Source organism: Molossus molossus, unplaced genomic scaffold (assembly GCF_014108415.1).
Source record: "Molossus molossus isolate mMolMol1 unplaced genomic scaffold, mMolMol1.p scaffold_m16_p_19, whole genome shotgun sequence".
NCBI classification, from domain to species: domain Eukaryota; kingdom Metazoa; phylum Chordata; class Mammalia; order Chiroptera; family Molossidae; genus Molossus; species Molossus molossus.
The window spans coordinates 54,633,166-54,650,091 of NW_023425354.1; the positions used below are offsets into that span (position 1 = coordinate 54,633,166).

Below are 16,926 nucleotides of genomic sequence, written 5' to 3' on the forward strand. Positions count from 1 at the left end.
TAAATTCAGAATAAGAGGCATGTGGTTGTGGATACAACTCGATCTATAGATGCTAGCTTTACATTTAAAGTGAAACACTGCATTGATATCATTGGCTGGTGTTTCTTATGCGATGCCTACATCTACCTGCCATTTGTTTGTTTTGAGACTGTTCACAGCTGTGATAAGAGGACTGACTACCACAGCCTTGGCTCAGGTGTGGTCTTTAGCTTCAGAAAGGCCATTGGTCATGTAGACATTGTCACTGCTAAAGCCGTTTGCAGGGCCTCAGAGTTCTGGGCTTCCTGAGGAGACTCCCACCATTTAAATTCTTCCCACATACAGGACGTGTGCTATGTGTTCCGACCCCAGCACAGCACCACTGCTGTGGGAGAAGATGTTGCAAGATTCCTGGGCTTCCTCTTCAACTGTGTGATCGTCTTTGCATACACTCTAAACACATATCAACTTGTTCTTGAGTTACTGTGACAGTTGGAAAAGATGTGATCTTTTCCTTGTCAGCTAGGAGAGGACCAGTGTTTGCAGTTAAGCTATAAGCTGGGTTGCAATGGCATCAAGCCTTGTCTGACCTCAGGCACAGTCTCCAGGGTTGGAGTGTAGCATCCTGCTCCAGGTAAAAGGGTTTGGGGACCCACCAGGAACTGCAGAATTTGCAGAGAACCCTGTATTATTTCTTCAACAGCTGAGGATCTATCAGGAAGAGTACTTCCTTGTGATCTGTACCTCTGGGTCCCTGGCAGCCATGGAGGCCGACTTGGTCCCCAGAAGTCAGTGTGAGTTTGGTGACCTCTCTCATTGGCTCTATGATTTTGGCCCAGTCGATTGCTACTTAGAAATGGTATAAAATCTTGTATAATATTGTCATGTGGTCCAACTTGAGCCAGAGCTCTGCAGAATGTGTTGATGTACTATTACTCATCCAGCTGCCAACACCAGCTGGAAAACTGGAATCATCCATCACTCCTTCAATAAAGCCTGATTCATATCTGGGACAAATACATTGCGGCAGTTTGGAGCTGACATCGCCCTTGCAAAGTGGTAGGAAGCAGTGCGCAAGGACGGCCACTGAGCCTCCGCCATTCTTCTCTCTGGGAGGCTGAGGGGGCAGCCGGCGGTCCCTCCCCAGGCTCTGCCTCCTGGCTTCAGTCCCTGCCTCCCCCACCGCCGCCTCTTCCTCAGTGCCTAGCCTTTGGAAGACGATGCCCTCTGTACTTCTCCTTTCTCTTGCTGCTAGATGTTTTCTTTGTCTTCAAACTTTGGCGTTTTACCTATGATGTGTCCGGGTGTGAGCCTCTTTGGATTGGTCTTGTTTGGGACTCTGCAAAGGGAATATAGTCAGTGATATTCTAATAACCGTGATGGTGTCAGATGGGTACGAGATTTATTGGGGTGATCACTTAGTAAGTTATGTAATATCTAATCGCTGTGGTCTACATCTGAAACTGATGTAATACTGTATGTCAGCTCTAATTGAAAAATTATTTTTTAAAAGACTATTTTAAGTGGTGCTGTCTCCCTGACCGCCTGAGCTGGGTACACTAGGAATGCCCCTTGTGTAGATTATGTGAGCCCTGTGGTTGCAGTTGTCTCGATTGCTGTTAGCACTTCTGTGGGTGAGGTTGACGCTCAGGCTGGCTGACTCTGAGGGTTAACCCTGACCGCAGCACAGAGCTACTGTGTAGGGCTGACCCTATGAAGCAGAAGGGCCCCGCAGGGTCCGATGCCTGCCAGGATCTCCCTTTGGGCCTGCTGCGTGTGGAGCTAATTGTCATGCTCTGGTGCGGTCTGAAGCCTGCCCCCAGGCGCGTTGGTTCTGGGGCCTCTTGGGAAGAACTCCAGAGCAGGTTAATGCCATGTTGCCTGTGACTGGCCCCGGGCTACCTGCTAGGAGCTACCAAATGATCCACTCTGTGTAGCTGCCTCTGCTGGGCCTGGGTACATGGGGGAGGAGGCAAGCTGTGTACCAAGGGTACTTCCACCAGCGCTGAGTTGGTGGAAGGTCAGCGAAAGGCTCAAGGTGCCCCGGGATCTGCCTCTGCCTGCGGCGGTCTGTTAGGCTCGGTCACCGAAGAGCCTCTGGCAGCTCGCTAGTTGCAGGAGATGTTTCCAGTGAGCCACCAGGTCGGGGTGAGTGGGTGCACGGGGTGGAGGCAGGTTCAGTCCTGGTGCAGGAGCTGGGGCTGAGAGGACTCATCAAAAGTCAGGCTACACCAAGGCCAGCACCCCTGCCTGAGATCCGGGAGCCTTTGTGGTGGGACAGGCTCTAAGGGTGTTGTCAGGAAGAGGCCAGCAGAGTTCACCAGGTTCAAACAGGCCAGTACTCGGCCACGCGGAGGGCGGGCTCTGCACAGGAATGAGGGCGCTGCTCAGGCACAGGGGAGAAAGTACCTCCCTCCAGCACCTGCCAGTCTCTTCCGGGCACTGTTGGAGCCTGCCCAGCCCCTGTAATAAGGGCGGTGTGACAGGCCCCGGTTGGGGTCCCCAGAACACTCTCCACCAGCGCCATCCTGCAGGGAGCCTCCGGGAGTCCGCGGGGGTGGGGGTGGGGGACTCCTGCCATGCCCTAGGCTGATGTTGTCTGGAGGGTGTGCCCCTCGGTGTGGTAGGGGACCCAACACAGGGATCCTGCTGCTTTCCCTCCGGCCCTCTCCGCGGAGCCACACCACTCAATGTCTCCCTTTAGGACTCGGTCCACTTGAACCACCGTCCTGTGCTGGAGCCCAGGGTGAGTGCTCTCTGAGATTCTGTGCTCTGGCCCTGCCCCTCACCAGCGTGGGTGGCGCCCTCGCTGATATCCCCAGTCAGGCCCTGGGTGGGCTGCTCCTACTGGCTCTGGTGCTCTGGCCAGGGAGCCTGGCTTGGGCTGCGGGCCCCTGCTTCTCTGGGGGAACCTCCTCAGCGGAACTATCCCTCTGAATTCTCTCCCACATGTGGGTGCTGGGTTGCACTTTTCACATCTCTTCCCTTCCTACTGGTTTCCACGTAGGTTCTTCTGTAAATCCTTATGTGTAAGACTCCTGTTCTGCTAGTCTTCAGATGGTTATTCGGATTGACTGTTCCATGCCTGAGTCACTGCTCAGATATGGTCCTGGAAGGAATTGAGTATAGCCTCTACCTACTCCATCATCTTCTTGAACCCCTATGGGAGTCTTGTACATTTGATTAACCTCTTTAAGGAATTATCTCCTGGGTGTGTGTGTGTGTGTGTGTGTGTGTGTGTAGATAGATAGAGAGAGATAGAGATAGAGATACAGATACAGATATAGATATAGATATAGATACAGATATAGATATAGACATTTCATTTATTATTTGATGTTACTGTTTTCTTGCTGCTCCTATCCATGAGTTATTCTTTTATTGTCTCTGTCAGTTCACAGATTGGCCCCCCTACATGGAGGGCAGGGAGGGTCAAAGAAAGAGGCAGACCATTACATATTGTTAGTTGGCAGTTTTAATAAGCAAAGGGAGTTGCATATGAAGCTTGTCTTGGGTGCAGCAAGACAGGTAGATCTCCATCCCTGCCTGCCAGAATCTTAGGTTTACACAGAAGCCTTCACTCTGTCCACCCGCGGACACCACCCAGAGGGCTCAGCAGCACAGGGCTTTCCCAAGGCTGCATCCTCGGAACAGCGCCCACGGGGGGAATGGTGGGTGGAACGTACATGCCACAGACAGGGCTGTGGTGACGAGCTTGGGACTGATCTCCTCCAACACGGAAATCCTGTTTGATGTCAGGCCTACCTTGCAGGCCCTTTAGGGCCACTGCCCATTGGTTGGCCTTTCCTCATGTCTTAAGCCTGGGACACCTCAAATTGGGAAGCTTTGAAGAATAGGCCACAAAGAGTCAGCTCCATTGATGAGAACCCCTTCTTCAGTTCCCCATTTCCAACTGGTCAACTCCCCATTTTGCCTAGTTCCACGAATATCTTAGAAGTTATCGTCATGGCCAGTGACAGTGAGGTATGAGAGGACTGGGGTCTTGAAACCTGAGTCTCTTCCTGCCATAGCCACCCTTCCACAGGAGTCCCAGGACATAGGTGGACAGGAAACATACTGTTGATTCAAACGAGATTGGGTTCCAGGCCTCAGTGAGGTTCCCTAGTGACTTCTTCAGGACCATGGGGAATTCCCTTTGACCTAAGAAAAGAGGCTGCCTTTCTATTCCTTCCACCCTATACTGAAATTTGAGCCCTCTGTGTTTCCCGCCCCTAATCATAAAGAAATGATCCCTTTCTCAAAGGCACACCATGAAGCGAGAAGTTTTCCCAAGATGCACAGGGTTGAGCTGGTCCTCTTCGGGTAGGTCCCATGTCGACACTTCCCTCCCAGGCCTTTCTGACGTCTCCAGCACATGAACCAGACATCCAAGACATCGCCAAGCAGGCTCAGAACATCAGCCACTCTTCTCTGCGCCCCAAATCTCTCCGCTCACCACTAGCTTTCTCGGCGCATGGGACGATGCTAAATCCACTGAGCCACACCGACCGGGCTCGCCACTGGCTTTCTGTATCTACAGACAGGACTTGTGAGCAAAGGTGAGCAGATACAACTAGAATCTTGAGCAAATACCCCCCACACCCAAAGGGGCACAGAGTCCTTAAATAGGGAATTTGGGTTCTGGAGGGAGCCTGTTGCCTCACCAGACAGCTCTCCTCCTTGTAGGTAGATAAAGTGAGCCTCCATGCAGTTTTACATGTCCTTTATGATGAGACCTCCTCAAATAAAACGGAACAAATACACTGATCCGAGGGGAAGCTTTTACTTGTATCATTTCATTTAGAAGACAATACCTAGGATTGACTGAGTACTACAGACATTCTGAACAGAGCAAAAGACTTGTCTTTTTTCATAAGAACATTATATATTAGGCTCTGTGACAGTTTTTCTAGGAAGAAGCTGGTAGGGTGAAGGAAAGTCTGGAGTTCATATCCTCACAGAAAACCTGGGAGCATTTTGCCCTCAAGGGGGTTATATGTGGTGGCTGTCTTTGAATATTTGCAAACCTTTATCTGTATTTGTCCAGGGTCTTTCAGAAAGGAGAAGGAGATGAAAGGAGGAGGGGTCCAGGAGGTGGACTGTGGCTTTATATGAAGAAATACTTCCCAAGAAGGGGGCAGCTGGGCGATGGACGGGTTGCTACGTAAGAAGCAAGCGCCAACCACTTGTTTTCCTCACGCAGAGGCTGTTTGCCCTTTTGGTCAGTCTCCTGGGGAGAGGTTTGTGCACAAGATGAGTTTAGACTCAGTTGCTTTGCAACCCTTTTTTTTTTTTTTTTTTTTTTTTTTAATAGCTAACGTTCTTCCTCCTTTTCTATCCTTAGAAATAAAGCAGCCTCAGTCAGTAAGGAGAAAGCACAGGGTCTGTTAGGAGAAGCACAGGGTGGGGAAGCAGCCCCGGTGCATTAGGAGAAGCACGGGGTGGGGAAGCAGCTCCGGTGTGTAAGGAGAAGCACGGGGTGGAGAAGCAGCCTCGGTGCATTAGGAGAAGCACAGGGTGGGGAAGCAGCCCCGGTGCATTAGGAGAAGCACAGGGTGGGGAAGCAGCCCCAGTGCATAAGGAGAAGCACAGGGTGGAGAAGCAGCCCCAGTGTTTTAGGAGAAGCACAGGGTGGAGAAGCAGCCCTGGTGCATTAGGAGAAGCATGGGGTGGGGAAGCAGCTCCGGTGTGTAAGGAGAAGCACGGGGTGGAGAAGCAGCCCCAGTGCATAAGGAGAAGCACAGGGTGGGGAAGCAGTCCCGGTGCATAAGGAGAAGCACAGGGTGGAGAAGCAGCCCCAGTGCGTAAGGAGAAGCACAGGGTGGGGAAGCAACCCCAGTGCATTAGGAGAAGCACGGGGTGGGGAAGCACTGCAGCCAGGCTGGCTCTGTAGCCATTTCCTCTCCATGGCAGCTGTGGTCTGACAGCAGCTGCCATCTGCTCAGTATTGCCCTGGGTCCCCCTGCATGGAGCACCTGCTCGGAGCAGGCTGTCACCCTTCCTCCCTGCAGCACCTGCACAAGTCCCCTTAAACCTACCGCCGGAAACTGGGGTTGTTGTTTTTTTAAATCCTCACCTAAGGATATTTGGATATTTTTCCTTTTATCCTCACATAGAGTGGAAGAGAGAGAGAGGGAGAGAAAGGCAAAGACCATGACCAGGGCTGGGACAAACCGCAACCGAGTTATGTGCCCTTGACCGGAATTGAACCCGTGACTCATTGGTCTGCGGGCCGATGCTCTGCCGCTGAGCCTAACCGGCAGGGCGGAAACCGGGGTTTTGAACCTACGGAGACTAGTTTCCTGGGCTAGTGCCACAAGCCGGAAGGCCTGACAGCAGAAGTGTGTTCTCTCACAGCTGTGCAGGCCCGCAGACAAGATCGGGGTGCGGGCAGAGCCTCGAGGAGCTCCAGGTGGTGGCTGTCCGTCCCCGTTCCGTGGCTTCACTGCCCGCCATGCTGTCCCTCGGCCGTCACAGCTCTGCCAGAGCTCCCGGGCCCCAGAGCTGCAGTCACCCCTCACCAGGGGCATCCAGACCCCACGGCCCATCCCGATCCCTTGCTCTACCCCAGAAGCATGCGGGGCCTGGCCCACAAGTATATGGAACGTATATGAATGAACATGCTGAGTTCTGTGGCTCCTCTCAGAGGCCACCATGAACACTCCTGGAGTGTTATTGTCAATTATTCCCCTGCATACGCTACCTGTACCAAGTATACTCCATTACAAGTAGACATCGTCGCCCTGACGGGTGTGGCTTAGCTAGCTGAAGCATCCTCCTGTTCACCAGAAGTTCTCAGGTTCGATTCCGGGTCAGGGCACACACCTGGGTTACAGGTTCGAGCCCCAGCTGGGGCACGTGACAGGAGGCAACCAATCGATGTCTCTCTAGCATCAGTGTTTTTCTCTCTCTGAAATCAATAAAGCATATTTTCAGGTAAGGATAAAACAAAACTCTTTTTAAAGAGGAGACCTCCAAGGGTTTCTCCTCAGTGGTCCTTCATCCCCAGTACATTCCTTCCCAGGGTGATGCTACCACCTTCTGCCCATGCTGTGTGGACTGACTAATGAATCCGTTTCTTGATCAGCCCTTCCGTTAAGCTCCAGAACTCGACTTCTAATTGTCTGCTCCCGGGTCCCAGAGCTGCAGTAACGAGATGGTTCGCTCAGACTGTAAAATCAGTGTATCAAAAATATACTCCATTATCGAAACCTCCACCTTTCCAGAAACCCCGGGTCTTTCTCATTTCCAGGCACTAATTAGAACCAACACCTGTTGGTCAGTCATTCTGAGGACCCGTGCCCGACATCAGCATGATCGCCAGCTTCGGTGGGTTCTGTGCTGGGCTGGCCTTGGGGCCCAGTGCTTTCTCCCAGCCTGGTGTCCCTGCTTCCTGGCGGGACTCCTTGCTTCCTGCTTCTCACTTTCCCATTCCAGGTTCACATCAGCAGAACGATCTTCTTGACCGAAAAATCTGACAGAATGATTCTCTTGCGTGAAACCTCCCTGGATTGCGCTCATGTCGGGGCTCTCTCGCCCTCTGGGATGGCAGTGATGTTGGAGGCCTGTGAGATGGAGTGGTGACTGTGTTTGATGGGCCCGCTCCACACAGCTGGAGTGGCCCTGCTCCGTCACACTCCGGGCTCTGGGCCCTCGATGTTGCAGGAGGTGCCGGAGCCTCGCCAGCCACACCTGAGGAAAGGCATCTTTTTTGACCCCATGATTATTGTGTAAGCTCATTAAGGGCAAAGATCAAGTCTCGTGTTCAGCGACACTTCTCAGCTGCACTTAGTACAAAACTAGGCAACAGGAGCTTCTGAGGAAATCCTTCTGACAGACTGGGCATGAGCAAGATGAATAAAGAGCAGAGGCCCCTTGGCCGGGCAGCAGAGCCAGGCAGCTGTCCGGCTGCTGAAGCTGGGCGGGCATTGCTGCCGGGCCCCTGCTGATGCGCAGTTTGCATCTGGGCTTCCCACCAGAAGGGCCTCTCCCCACCTTGAGGATGTGGAGCTGAGGCTGCACTGCTCTGCGAAGCCAGAGGGTTTCCCTGTACCCCACCACATCATGTTCTGCTTACCGAACGCTGAGGCTGCCCTTCCCACGGGATCAGCCCCAACCTGGCGGCCGTGCCAACGGGGTTGCCTTGATGTTCCTGTTCTGTGTTTCCGTTCCCCACGGCCGGCGATTACCAGTGTGGACCAGGCTGTGCTCGGCTCCCTCCTCGCTCTTTATTGCTCATGATTTTCATATGTTTTGGGTCTGTTTTCAAGTTCCCCCACCCCCAGCCTCTGCTCGGCGGAGCTATAAAAATGGGGCTCCTTTCATCTCTCCGCCAGCAACCATCCTCCCGCTCCCTTGATCATTTGGCGAACTTGTCTCTGAACTCGGTCCAAACTGTCTGTCTACTCGGGATTCCACGTCTCCTGGGCTGGAATCAGTCTCCCAGGTGTGGCGGGTGATTAGTACAGAGGAAGGAGGTTTGTACACTGTGATTAGCATGGTAATAACAGTGATGTGAATAAGGAGAAGAACCCGGTGCTGACAGTGCACCTGGGCGACAGCAAACCAGAAGGAGACGCTGTTTCAGCCGGGGAGCGAATCTCGCACTCTTCACTGTAACATGTATGGATCTCTCTCATTACAACAGCATTATGTGTGCATTGCGGGAAGTTTGAAAAACTCAGAAAAATATAAATAATCAGTATAAATTACCTAGACTCCTGCCATGCATGGTAGCCACTGTGTGTGTGTGTGTGTATGTGTGTGTGCATATATATATATTCATACTTTCTTTTTTTTTTTGGTCCAGATTTCATACATACTCTCAGATTCACACAGACATAAATACATGGGTTAAGGATGGCTTTCATGCTGTATGCATAATTTTTTTTTTAATCCTGACCCGAGGATATTTCTCCATTTATCTTCAGACAGAGTGGGAGGGAGGGAGGGGGGGAGAGACACATTGACTGGTTGTCCCCCGCACGACCCTGACCAGGGTTGGGGAGGAACCACAACCGAGGTACATGCCCTTAACCAGAATGAAACCCATGACTCATGAGTCCACAGGCCAACGCTCTAACCGCTGAGCCAAACCAGCCCGGCTGAATGCATAATTTTGTATCCCCTTTCATAGGATATCACAGGGACTTTTCTACATCATGAGACATACTACACATATCGCGAATGGTTACATGGAAATATATATGTGAGGATGTGTTTGGCCTTTGCCTGATGGGGCGTCTGTGTCATTATGGAAATACTATAAGGGAGGGACATGGGGCGGAGCAAGTGAAGGTGACCCTAGAAATAGCCTGTCCTCCAGAGGGGCACAGGCAGGACACTCACTCGTCACACGTTCCCTTACCACTCACGAGGACACAGGCCCGTGGTTTAGCATTGAGCCAGTCTCCTGGGGACAGGGGAAGAGCTTTTTGAGTGGGAAAGAGATTAGAAAAAACTTTCCGAGTCTCTAGGTCTTAACCCCTTGGCCACATAAACAGAGATGACCTTCAGACAGAGGTGAGGAGAGGGACACACCCAGAAGAATTAGCAGTCTTGCCCACCCAGTTCTGGGGAGGCAGCGTAGAGACTCAATCGCATTCGAAGCTTAAATGGGAGTTACTGTCCTAGTGAATACGACCATGACCCACTCCCTGGGAGACAAGTCAGTACAGTGAGAAAATGATCTTTATGGGTGCAAAATGTTCTGTGGAGGGAGAGCAGGTAGCAGGTCAAATTGTTACAATATAAAAAGTGAACTGTTGCCCAGCCGGTGTGCCCAGTGGATTGAGCCTCGTCCCATGGACTGAGAGGTCCCAGCTCAATTCCCAGTGGGGCCACATGCCCAGGTTTAGGGCTTGATCTCCAGTAGGGGGAGTGCAGGAGGCAATGATCAATGTCTCTCTCCCACATTGGTGTTTTTATCTCTCTCTCCCTTCCTCTCTCTCTAAAAAGTCAATAAAAACACATTAAAAGTAAAAATAAATAAAAAATGAGCCCTGGCCAGTTTGGTTCAGTGGTTAGAGCGTCAGCCCGAAGACCAGAGAGTCCTAGGTTTGTTTCTCTCTAAGGGTATGTACCTCCGTTGCGGTTCATCCCCAGCCCCAGTTGGGATCGTGCGGGTGGCAGCCAGTCGCTGTGTCTTTCTCGCATCAATATGTCTCTCTCTCTCCCTCTCTATTTGAAGATAATGCAAAAAAAGAATACCCTCGGGTGAGGATAAAAATGAATAAATAAATAAATAAATAAATAGGAAAAGAGAGAGAGAGAGAGAGAGAAAGAAAGAATAAAGAAAGAAAGAAAGAAAGAAGAAAGAAAGAAAGAAAGAAAGAGAAAGAAGAAAGAAGAAAGAAAAGAAAGAAAGAAAGAAAGAAAGAAAGAAAAGAAAGAAAGAAAGAACCTGTTCTTGTATTACTTTTCTTTCTTTTCTTAGCTGAATTAGAAAGATCCAACTGTAAAGGGGTGGGAGGGATCTCATTAGGGGGATGAAAATGTTCTAAAACTGATTTATGGTGATGGTTATTTCTCTCAGCAATGTTACTAAAAATCATTGAGTTGTTCACTTGTAATGAATGAATTTTATAATGTAAAATACGCTTCCAATAAAACTATTTAAAAATAACATTCAAAACACCTTCTTAAAATGTAAAGCCAGGTGTGAAATGAAGAAAACAGACTTTCTGAAGAGCTGAGTAGGTGTAGGGTGGGACCCAGCAACACCCTGTGGGGAGGCAGCGGCAGGGGCCGGTGGAGGCCCCGTGGGGTCGGACTCAGCACGCTGCCGGGAGCCACACTCTCATCCTGCTCCGCCCTGCCTGGCAAATGGCCGGCCCACTTTGTTTTCTGGACATTTTATCTTTAGGTACATACAGTGGCTGTCTGGAATTAGAGTAGACATTGACCTCTGCCGGCCGTGTGACCTTGGGTACATCATTTCACTTCCTGGGGCTTGGATGCCGGGGGCAGAGAATGAGGGATAATGACTGGCTTTTAACGGCTGTTTAGTTTGAACATTTCTCTAATGCCGTAATTCATGCTTCATAAACGGTTAGAAACAAATTCTACAGCCGATTTGCTTGTTTCTCTTGTGCCCAAGGGCAAACGTAAATCATATTTTGCTGATGAGAACCTTACCTAACTCACAGGTATATCATGAGATTAAATAAAATAATAGACCTGAAAGGAATTTGATGAAGGAAAAAGCACACCTAAAATCTCTGGGGCTGTAAAATAGTACCAGGGGCATCAACCCCTTCCCCCCTTCAGCTTGACCTTCGGTGCCCTTCCAACAACATGCCTCCTGACCCGGGAGAGTGATGGTCACTTGCTGGAGTCAGTGGGGCTGAACTGCTAATCTGATGTTTAAAAGGGAAGTTCTGTCCAAATACAGTAGCGTTAATAATATCCTCATTGCCAAAGAGGAGGAAATAACAAAAACATATTGCGGACTCTTGATTGAATACCAAGAAAACGGCAAGGGATTCTAGAAAGCAGATGGGCAGTGGAGGCAAATGTTGTTTCTATGCTCAATTTTCACTTGACTGTGAGCCTGCAAAACAAGGTTTAGATGCTTGACGTTCTGGCTATGACAACAGAAGAGACCTCAGACATCTCGCGTGTTGTTCTTGACAAGGCCCGTCTAGAGTGGGCCTGAGCCAACCAGGCGTATGGCTGCTGCAGGTGGGTCTCACGCTGACCTGCAGCCGTCCCATCCCCTGAGATCGTGTGGGAAGGGGCGCCGCTGGGCATCGGCAAAGGCGGGGCCTGGGTCTACAGGTCACAGTGGAAGGCAGCGGGGCATTCCTTGGAGTTCTGCACACACAGGCAAACCTCGCGTTACTGCACTTCATCGATGTTGCATTTTTTTACTAATAGAAGGCAAGACTCCACCAGCAAAACGATGACGGCTTGCCTTATTTTGTTACATGCTTTATTATAGGTGGTCTGGAATTGAACCTGCAATATCTCCAAGGTATGCCTGTATCTATAAATACATTAGATTCTAGTGCGTCTCTGAAATAACATCTTGATGCTCAAGCGATGCTCTTGCTGAGGGGCAGTTGCCAGGCTGGCCCTCCCCTTGGCACTGCCTGGGCAGAGCCTGGAAAGCCCCCTTGTTTCCTTTTCCTTTTCTTTCTTTTACTTGGTGAGTGCTGGCTCATGTTTGCACAATAAAGCACAACATGTTGCTCTAACAGCCCTTCTGGCTGCTTGCCCACAGCCCTTCCTTGGTGAGGAGCTGCTGCGCTGGGTGACCCAGAACACGTGTGAAAGGTTAAGCTCACAACGCAGACCTTCAGCTCCAGGTGGGCTGGGGCACCCTGGAGGACAGGTAAGTCAGAAAGGCAAAAATGAAATAAATACACGCTCTCTCCCACACCTCTCCCATTTTCCCCGCGGGCTCGCATGGAGATGTTTTCCAGATTCAAGATGATTACATGCGAGAGTTGCTGCTTCAACACATTGGCTCGCTCGGGGACTCCTTCCTTGTTCCTGTGCTCTCGCACACATTGGCTCTCTTCTTGCTTTATTTCCCTTCGTGTTTTCTGACACTCGGTTTTACAAATCCTTGTTGACTGTCCTCTACATGTCCAGATCTGGATTTGGTTTTGATGATACAAACATGAATGAGACATGGTCTCGTCTTCCAAGTGAAGACAACACAGCCTAGTGGGACCATGGCTGTCACGAGGCTCGTAATGAATGCAGTGGGTGTGGAGTGTTAATCCCCTCAAACAACATCATAGGTGTTCATATCTGGTCAAAACTTTATTTTTTAAATTATTGAATCAAGTAATAATTTTTGAAATAGTTACACACATAGCTTATCTGTCTCATGGATAAAGTACTTGATTTCAGAAGGAAAATGTGCTTCTGAAGCATTCTCGTTATACACACACACACACACACACACACACACACACACAGGTGGTTTATAAAGGGAGTAGGTCTCCCTCTCTTCCTCAGAAATTTGGATGTTGGTCACCTGGTGTGGGTGACGGGGCCGATGGGCTCTGTAGGTAGTATCTGTGCTCTTCAGAGACGGGAACCGAAAGTGCATTTTGCTAACATTAGGGTTCACCCCACACTCAACCCAGCTTGCCATTCTGAAGGCAAAGATCTCACAATACTGGTGGGGAAAAAAATGATCCAACTCATGTTTCTTTGTGATTTCCACCTTTGTGGATCATTAGGAGAAATCTCTCTAAGTTCAACAAAGAAATCCATCCAGCTACGAGAGTTTTCTTCTCTTCTAGAGACCATTGGTATTCCTCTTAACAAATGACAGTGGATTCTCCCCTTAGTTCAATTTCATTAATCCCATTCAGTCGATTAATAACCCTTTATGGGGCACCTGACGTGCTGGTGCTGTGCTCAGCCCCGGGCACACCACTGCTTCCTGGACGGGCCCAGGGAGGGGAGCTGGGGCCCAGGGAGGGGCGCTGCTCCTCTGTCTCCACCCAGGACCTGGCTCCCTCCCCTCCGGCCCCTGCCTTTTCTGGTCGCATCTTTTGGTCAGCACTCTGTGCAGATGAGGCACTCACCAAGCGCTCCTTCATTGATTGAGTCCCTGCTCTAATTAGATCCATCCCATGCCTGCCTTCTGTAGTTCCCTGCTGGGCCTTAAATAATGTAGGCACCTGGGTTGCTCTAAAAGCAGCTTAGGAGGCTGAGATCGGGCACCCAGCTGTGCAGCTGCAGCCCGTCCTTGAAACACACGAAATATTTATGCTTTCACTCCTGATTCGTCCTTGTCCCCAAGCAAGGTTAGAAGTGTAGTTCAGGGTCAGAGGGGAGTGGAGGGAAGGGGACATGTTCCTTCTCTGATACTCACTCGCGAATAAGCTGAGAGCAGAGCTCAGTGGGTGATTCAGACCGTCATCCTTTTCCTGAATCCCCCAATGCCAGACTGGAAGTAACCGGAGGGTTCTCCTAGACGAGGCCCCTGAAGAGAGTCAGTCAGAGGGGAGAGCAGGAAATGGGTCCTGGCCGGTGTCAGATGCGTGGTCAGCAGGCAGGGAGCACTGAACTGTGAGTGCTCACATCAAAGAGGTTCCGGTCCCAGCTCTGTGGGCTGCAAGCACCTGGCCTACCACCCTCCTCTGCATCAGCAGGGCTGCTGAGCTCACCCAGGCCACACTGAGCCGTTTCTGGGGCTGGGCAAATCTCTGTCGTCGCAGCACTAAAATGATCATGGAGCCCCGCCTTCCCTGCACTCCCGGCCCACTCAGAACACAAACTGTTCTAGACTGTAAAATAATTCCAAAAATTCCAATAATGCCATATTTTCTTTGATGGGGACTATTTGGAGCATATTTTGAAATATTAAATTACTTCTGTTATTATTGTTTGTCGGTGGGTGTGATCTCTCTCTCTCTCTACTGGTGACCTAAGCACATACTTGGGCTGCTTTATGGATACACTAGAGCTGGGTTGTTGTCCCTGCCCCAGGAAGCTGAGCCATCCCCAAACTAAACAACCAAGGCCCAGGGCCCAGCCTTCTGCTCCAAGGGCCAAAGGTGTGCTCCTCTGAGGGACTAGTTGATGGGCTTGGAGGGACCGACTCATTGAAACCAGAAAGCACACAAGACTGAGAAAGACACCAGAATGCAAATATAGTATTGTCACAAGCACTGGAAAACTCGAAGCGGGCGTGAGCAGCATGCTTTTTCCACAGAGGCAGAACCAAATAAGATCGGGCCAAGTTATAATCTGAGGCTGCTTCCCAGCGTGGAGCCCAAACCAGGGACAGTGATGACTCACAGCTAACGGCTCTGATTTCCTTGGGCTGGCACGGGCCCTGCCAGGATATGCCTCCAGCTCTCCCCTTCAGACTGATCAACTACAGTGCTGATTGGAAACTGTTAGATATGTAAACACGGCCAAGCAGATTGTGAATAGCTGGAAGCTATTCTGTCTGACTCACTTGATTTTATATCTGTGATTCAATTCATCATGCATTAATCTTAAAATGTGATCCTCATAGGCAACTTATCTCCCTCATTTACTGAATATTTGGGGGTAGGGAGACGCGGAGCAAGGTAATGAAGAAAAGAAAATAATAACTGACTCTAAGTCCTAAGCAAGGATGTATTTGCCTTCATTTCCAGATGAGAATCCAGATATAGTTACAGTCTCATAGTTTGAGGCAAATTTTATTCATTCAATCAACACATTCATGGAGCACCAGTTGTGTGACGGGTACCGTACCGGGCTCAGGGGCAACAGGACAGCAAGGTGCCTGACTTCAGGGAGTCTGCGTTCCAGTGCGGGAGACAGACAACGTGGAAAAAAAAGAGACAAGTAAGCAAAAGGTAAATTCAGCTCAAGGCTTAAATCAAGATGCTACGATGACAATATGTCCAGGTATATTACTCGGAGTGCTTTCTCTTTGAGAAATGGAAGTGGGGTGATAAGAAGACACTAGTCATTCCACTAGCCATGAAGAGTATTCCCGGGAAAGGAAAACCTGGGCGAAAACTTGCTGTGTTCAAATAACAGAGACTAAGAGGAAGAGTTTAGATGATGAGCGCGATGGGGAATTCCTCAGAGGCTGCAAGCAGATGAGTGACATCTGATTTGTGTTTTAAAGAGATTCTTCCCGCCGCTGTGTGGACTAGGGATTGCAGGCAACTGCAAGGAGAAGCTGGTTCAAACTCTGATTTCTGACCTTGTGTTCTCTGTATCATCATGCAGCTGCCGTATCAGATTCAGCCATAGTCCAGCACGCATTCGAATGTGGTCTGAATTACTTGTAGTTATTGGGAAATGTGGGCTGAGTTAAGATGGCTTAGATCAGCCTGTTTGAGACAGAGTTTTCAGTTTTAGGAGCTTAGGACCCCTGGACAAAGAGTCCCATTCACTCCTGGAGGTTTCTGTATATACTGTAACTTGTCCTGCTACTTTTAGTTGATTGGTCTTCAAAAATTGTGACAGGTAACCTCCTTCTATGTTCACCGTAGGATTTCTACACCAAGAGATCTTAGGCCAAGCTTGAAGCAGAACTGGTACCCTGAGCAGCCACCAGCCAGACATTTCTGCTTACTTTAGAAAGCACCAAAATAAGAAATAAAAAAAATTGAACTTGATTATCTAGGTAGAATCCACAGGTGTCCACAGACCTTAGACGTTGATTGTGAACAACCACGGACATCAACTACTACTGCAGAAAGGACACTTTTTCCTTATTGGGCTTCAATATGACTCTTAACCTAAATGCAGGAGGTTCACAATTTATCCCCTATTTTGCAATATCAAAGTTTCAGAGTAATTTTACTAATAATTTTCCTCTCATCCCGGCTGGTTTAGCTCAGTGGTTAGAGCCTTGTCCCTCAGACCAAAGAGTCTCAGGTTTGAATTTGGTCAAGGGCACATGCCTCCGCTTTGGTTTGTCCCCAGCCCTGGTCGGGGTCATGCAGGAGGCAACCAGTTGCTATATCTCTTTCACATCAATGTTTCTGTCTCTCTCTTTCCCTCCTACTCCATCGGAAGATAAATTTAAAAATATCCTCAAATGAGGACTAAAAGAAAAAATTCCCTAGAAACTTCATTTCCAGTCATTTTGGCTCTTCAGTTTCCTACCCTCTTGAGCAGAGACTGATAACAAAGGCTGTCCTAGGTTCAGCCACTGATGTTTGTTCATTGTCATGGCCTCCTTTGCTTGGGACGGTCCCACCATTCTTTCACCTAAGGTCCCTAGGAGATCAATTCCTTGTACAAAGTATGAGACCCCATTTGAGCGAGGTCATAGTTCATGGGAACATTGTTTTAAACACACTCCTCTGAGGGCTGGCAGGAAGATCTGGGGGACCAGAGCTAGAGTAATCTAATCTGGTCATGGGGGAAGGATAAATCACTGCTCTCTGTAGTGTACATGACCTTCACCCTGGTTATATTTTTGAAATAATTACATGAGAGTTTGTCAGCAGTGTCTATGGGAGAGTT

At 49.6% G+C, this 16,926-nt stretch overlaps 1 pseudogene; it reads right to left on the reverse strand.

Annotated features, from left to right (window-relative positions):
- Nucleotides 1–247: 247 nt before the first annotated feature.
- On the reverse strand, nucleotides 248–2,506 carry LOC118634904 (annotated as a pseudogene).
- Nucleotides 2,507–16,926: the final 14,420 nt, after the last annotated feature.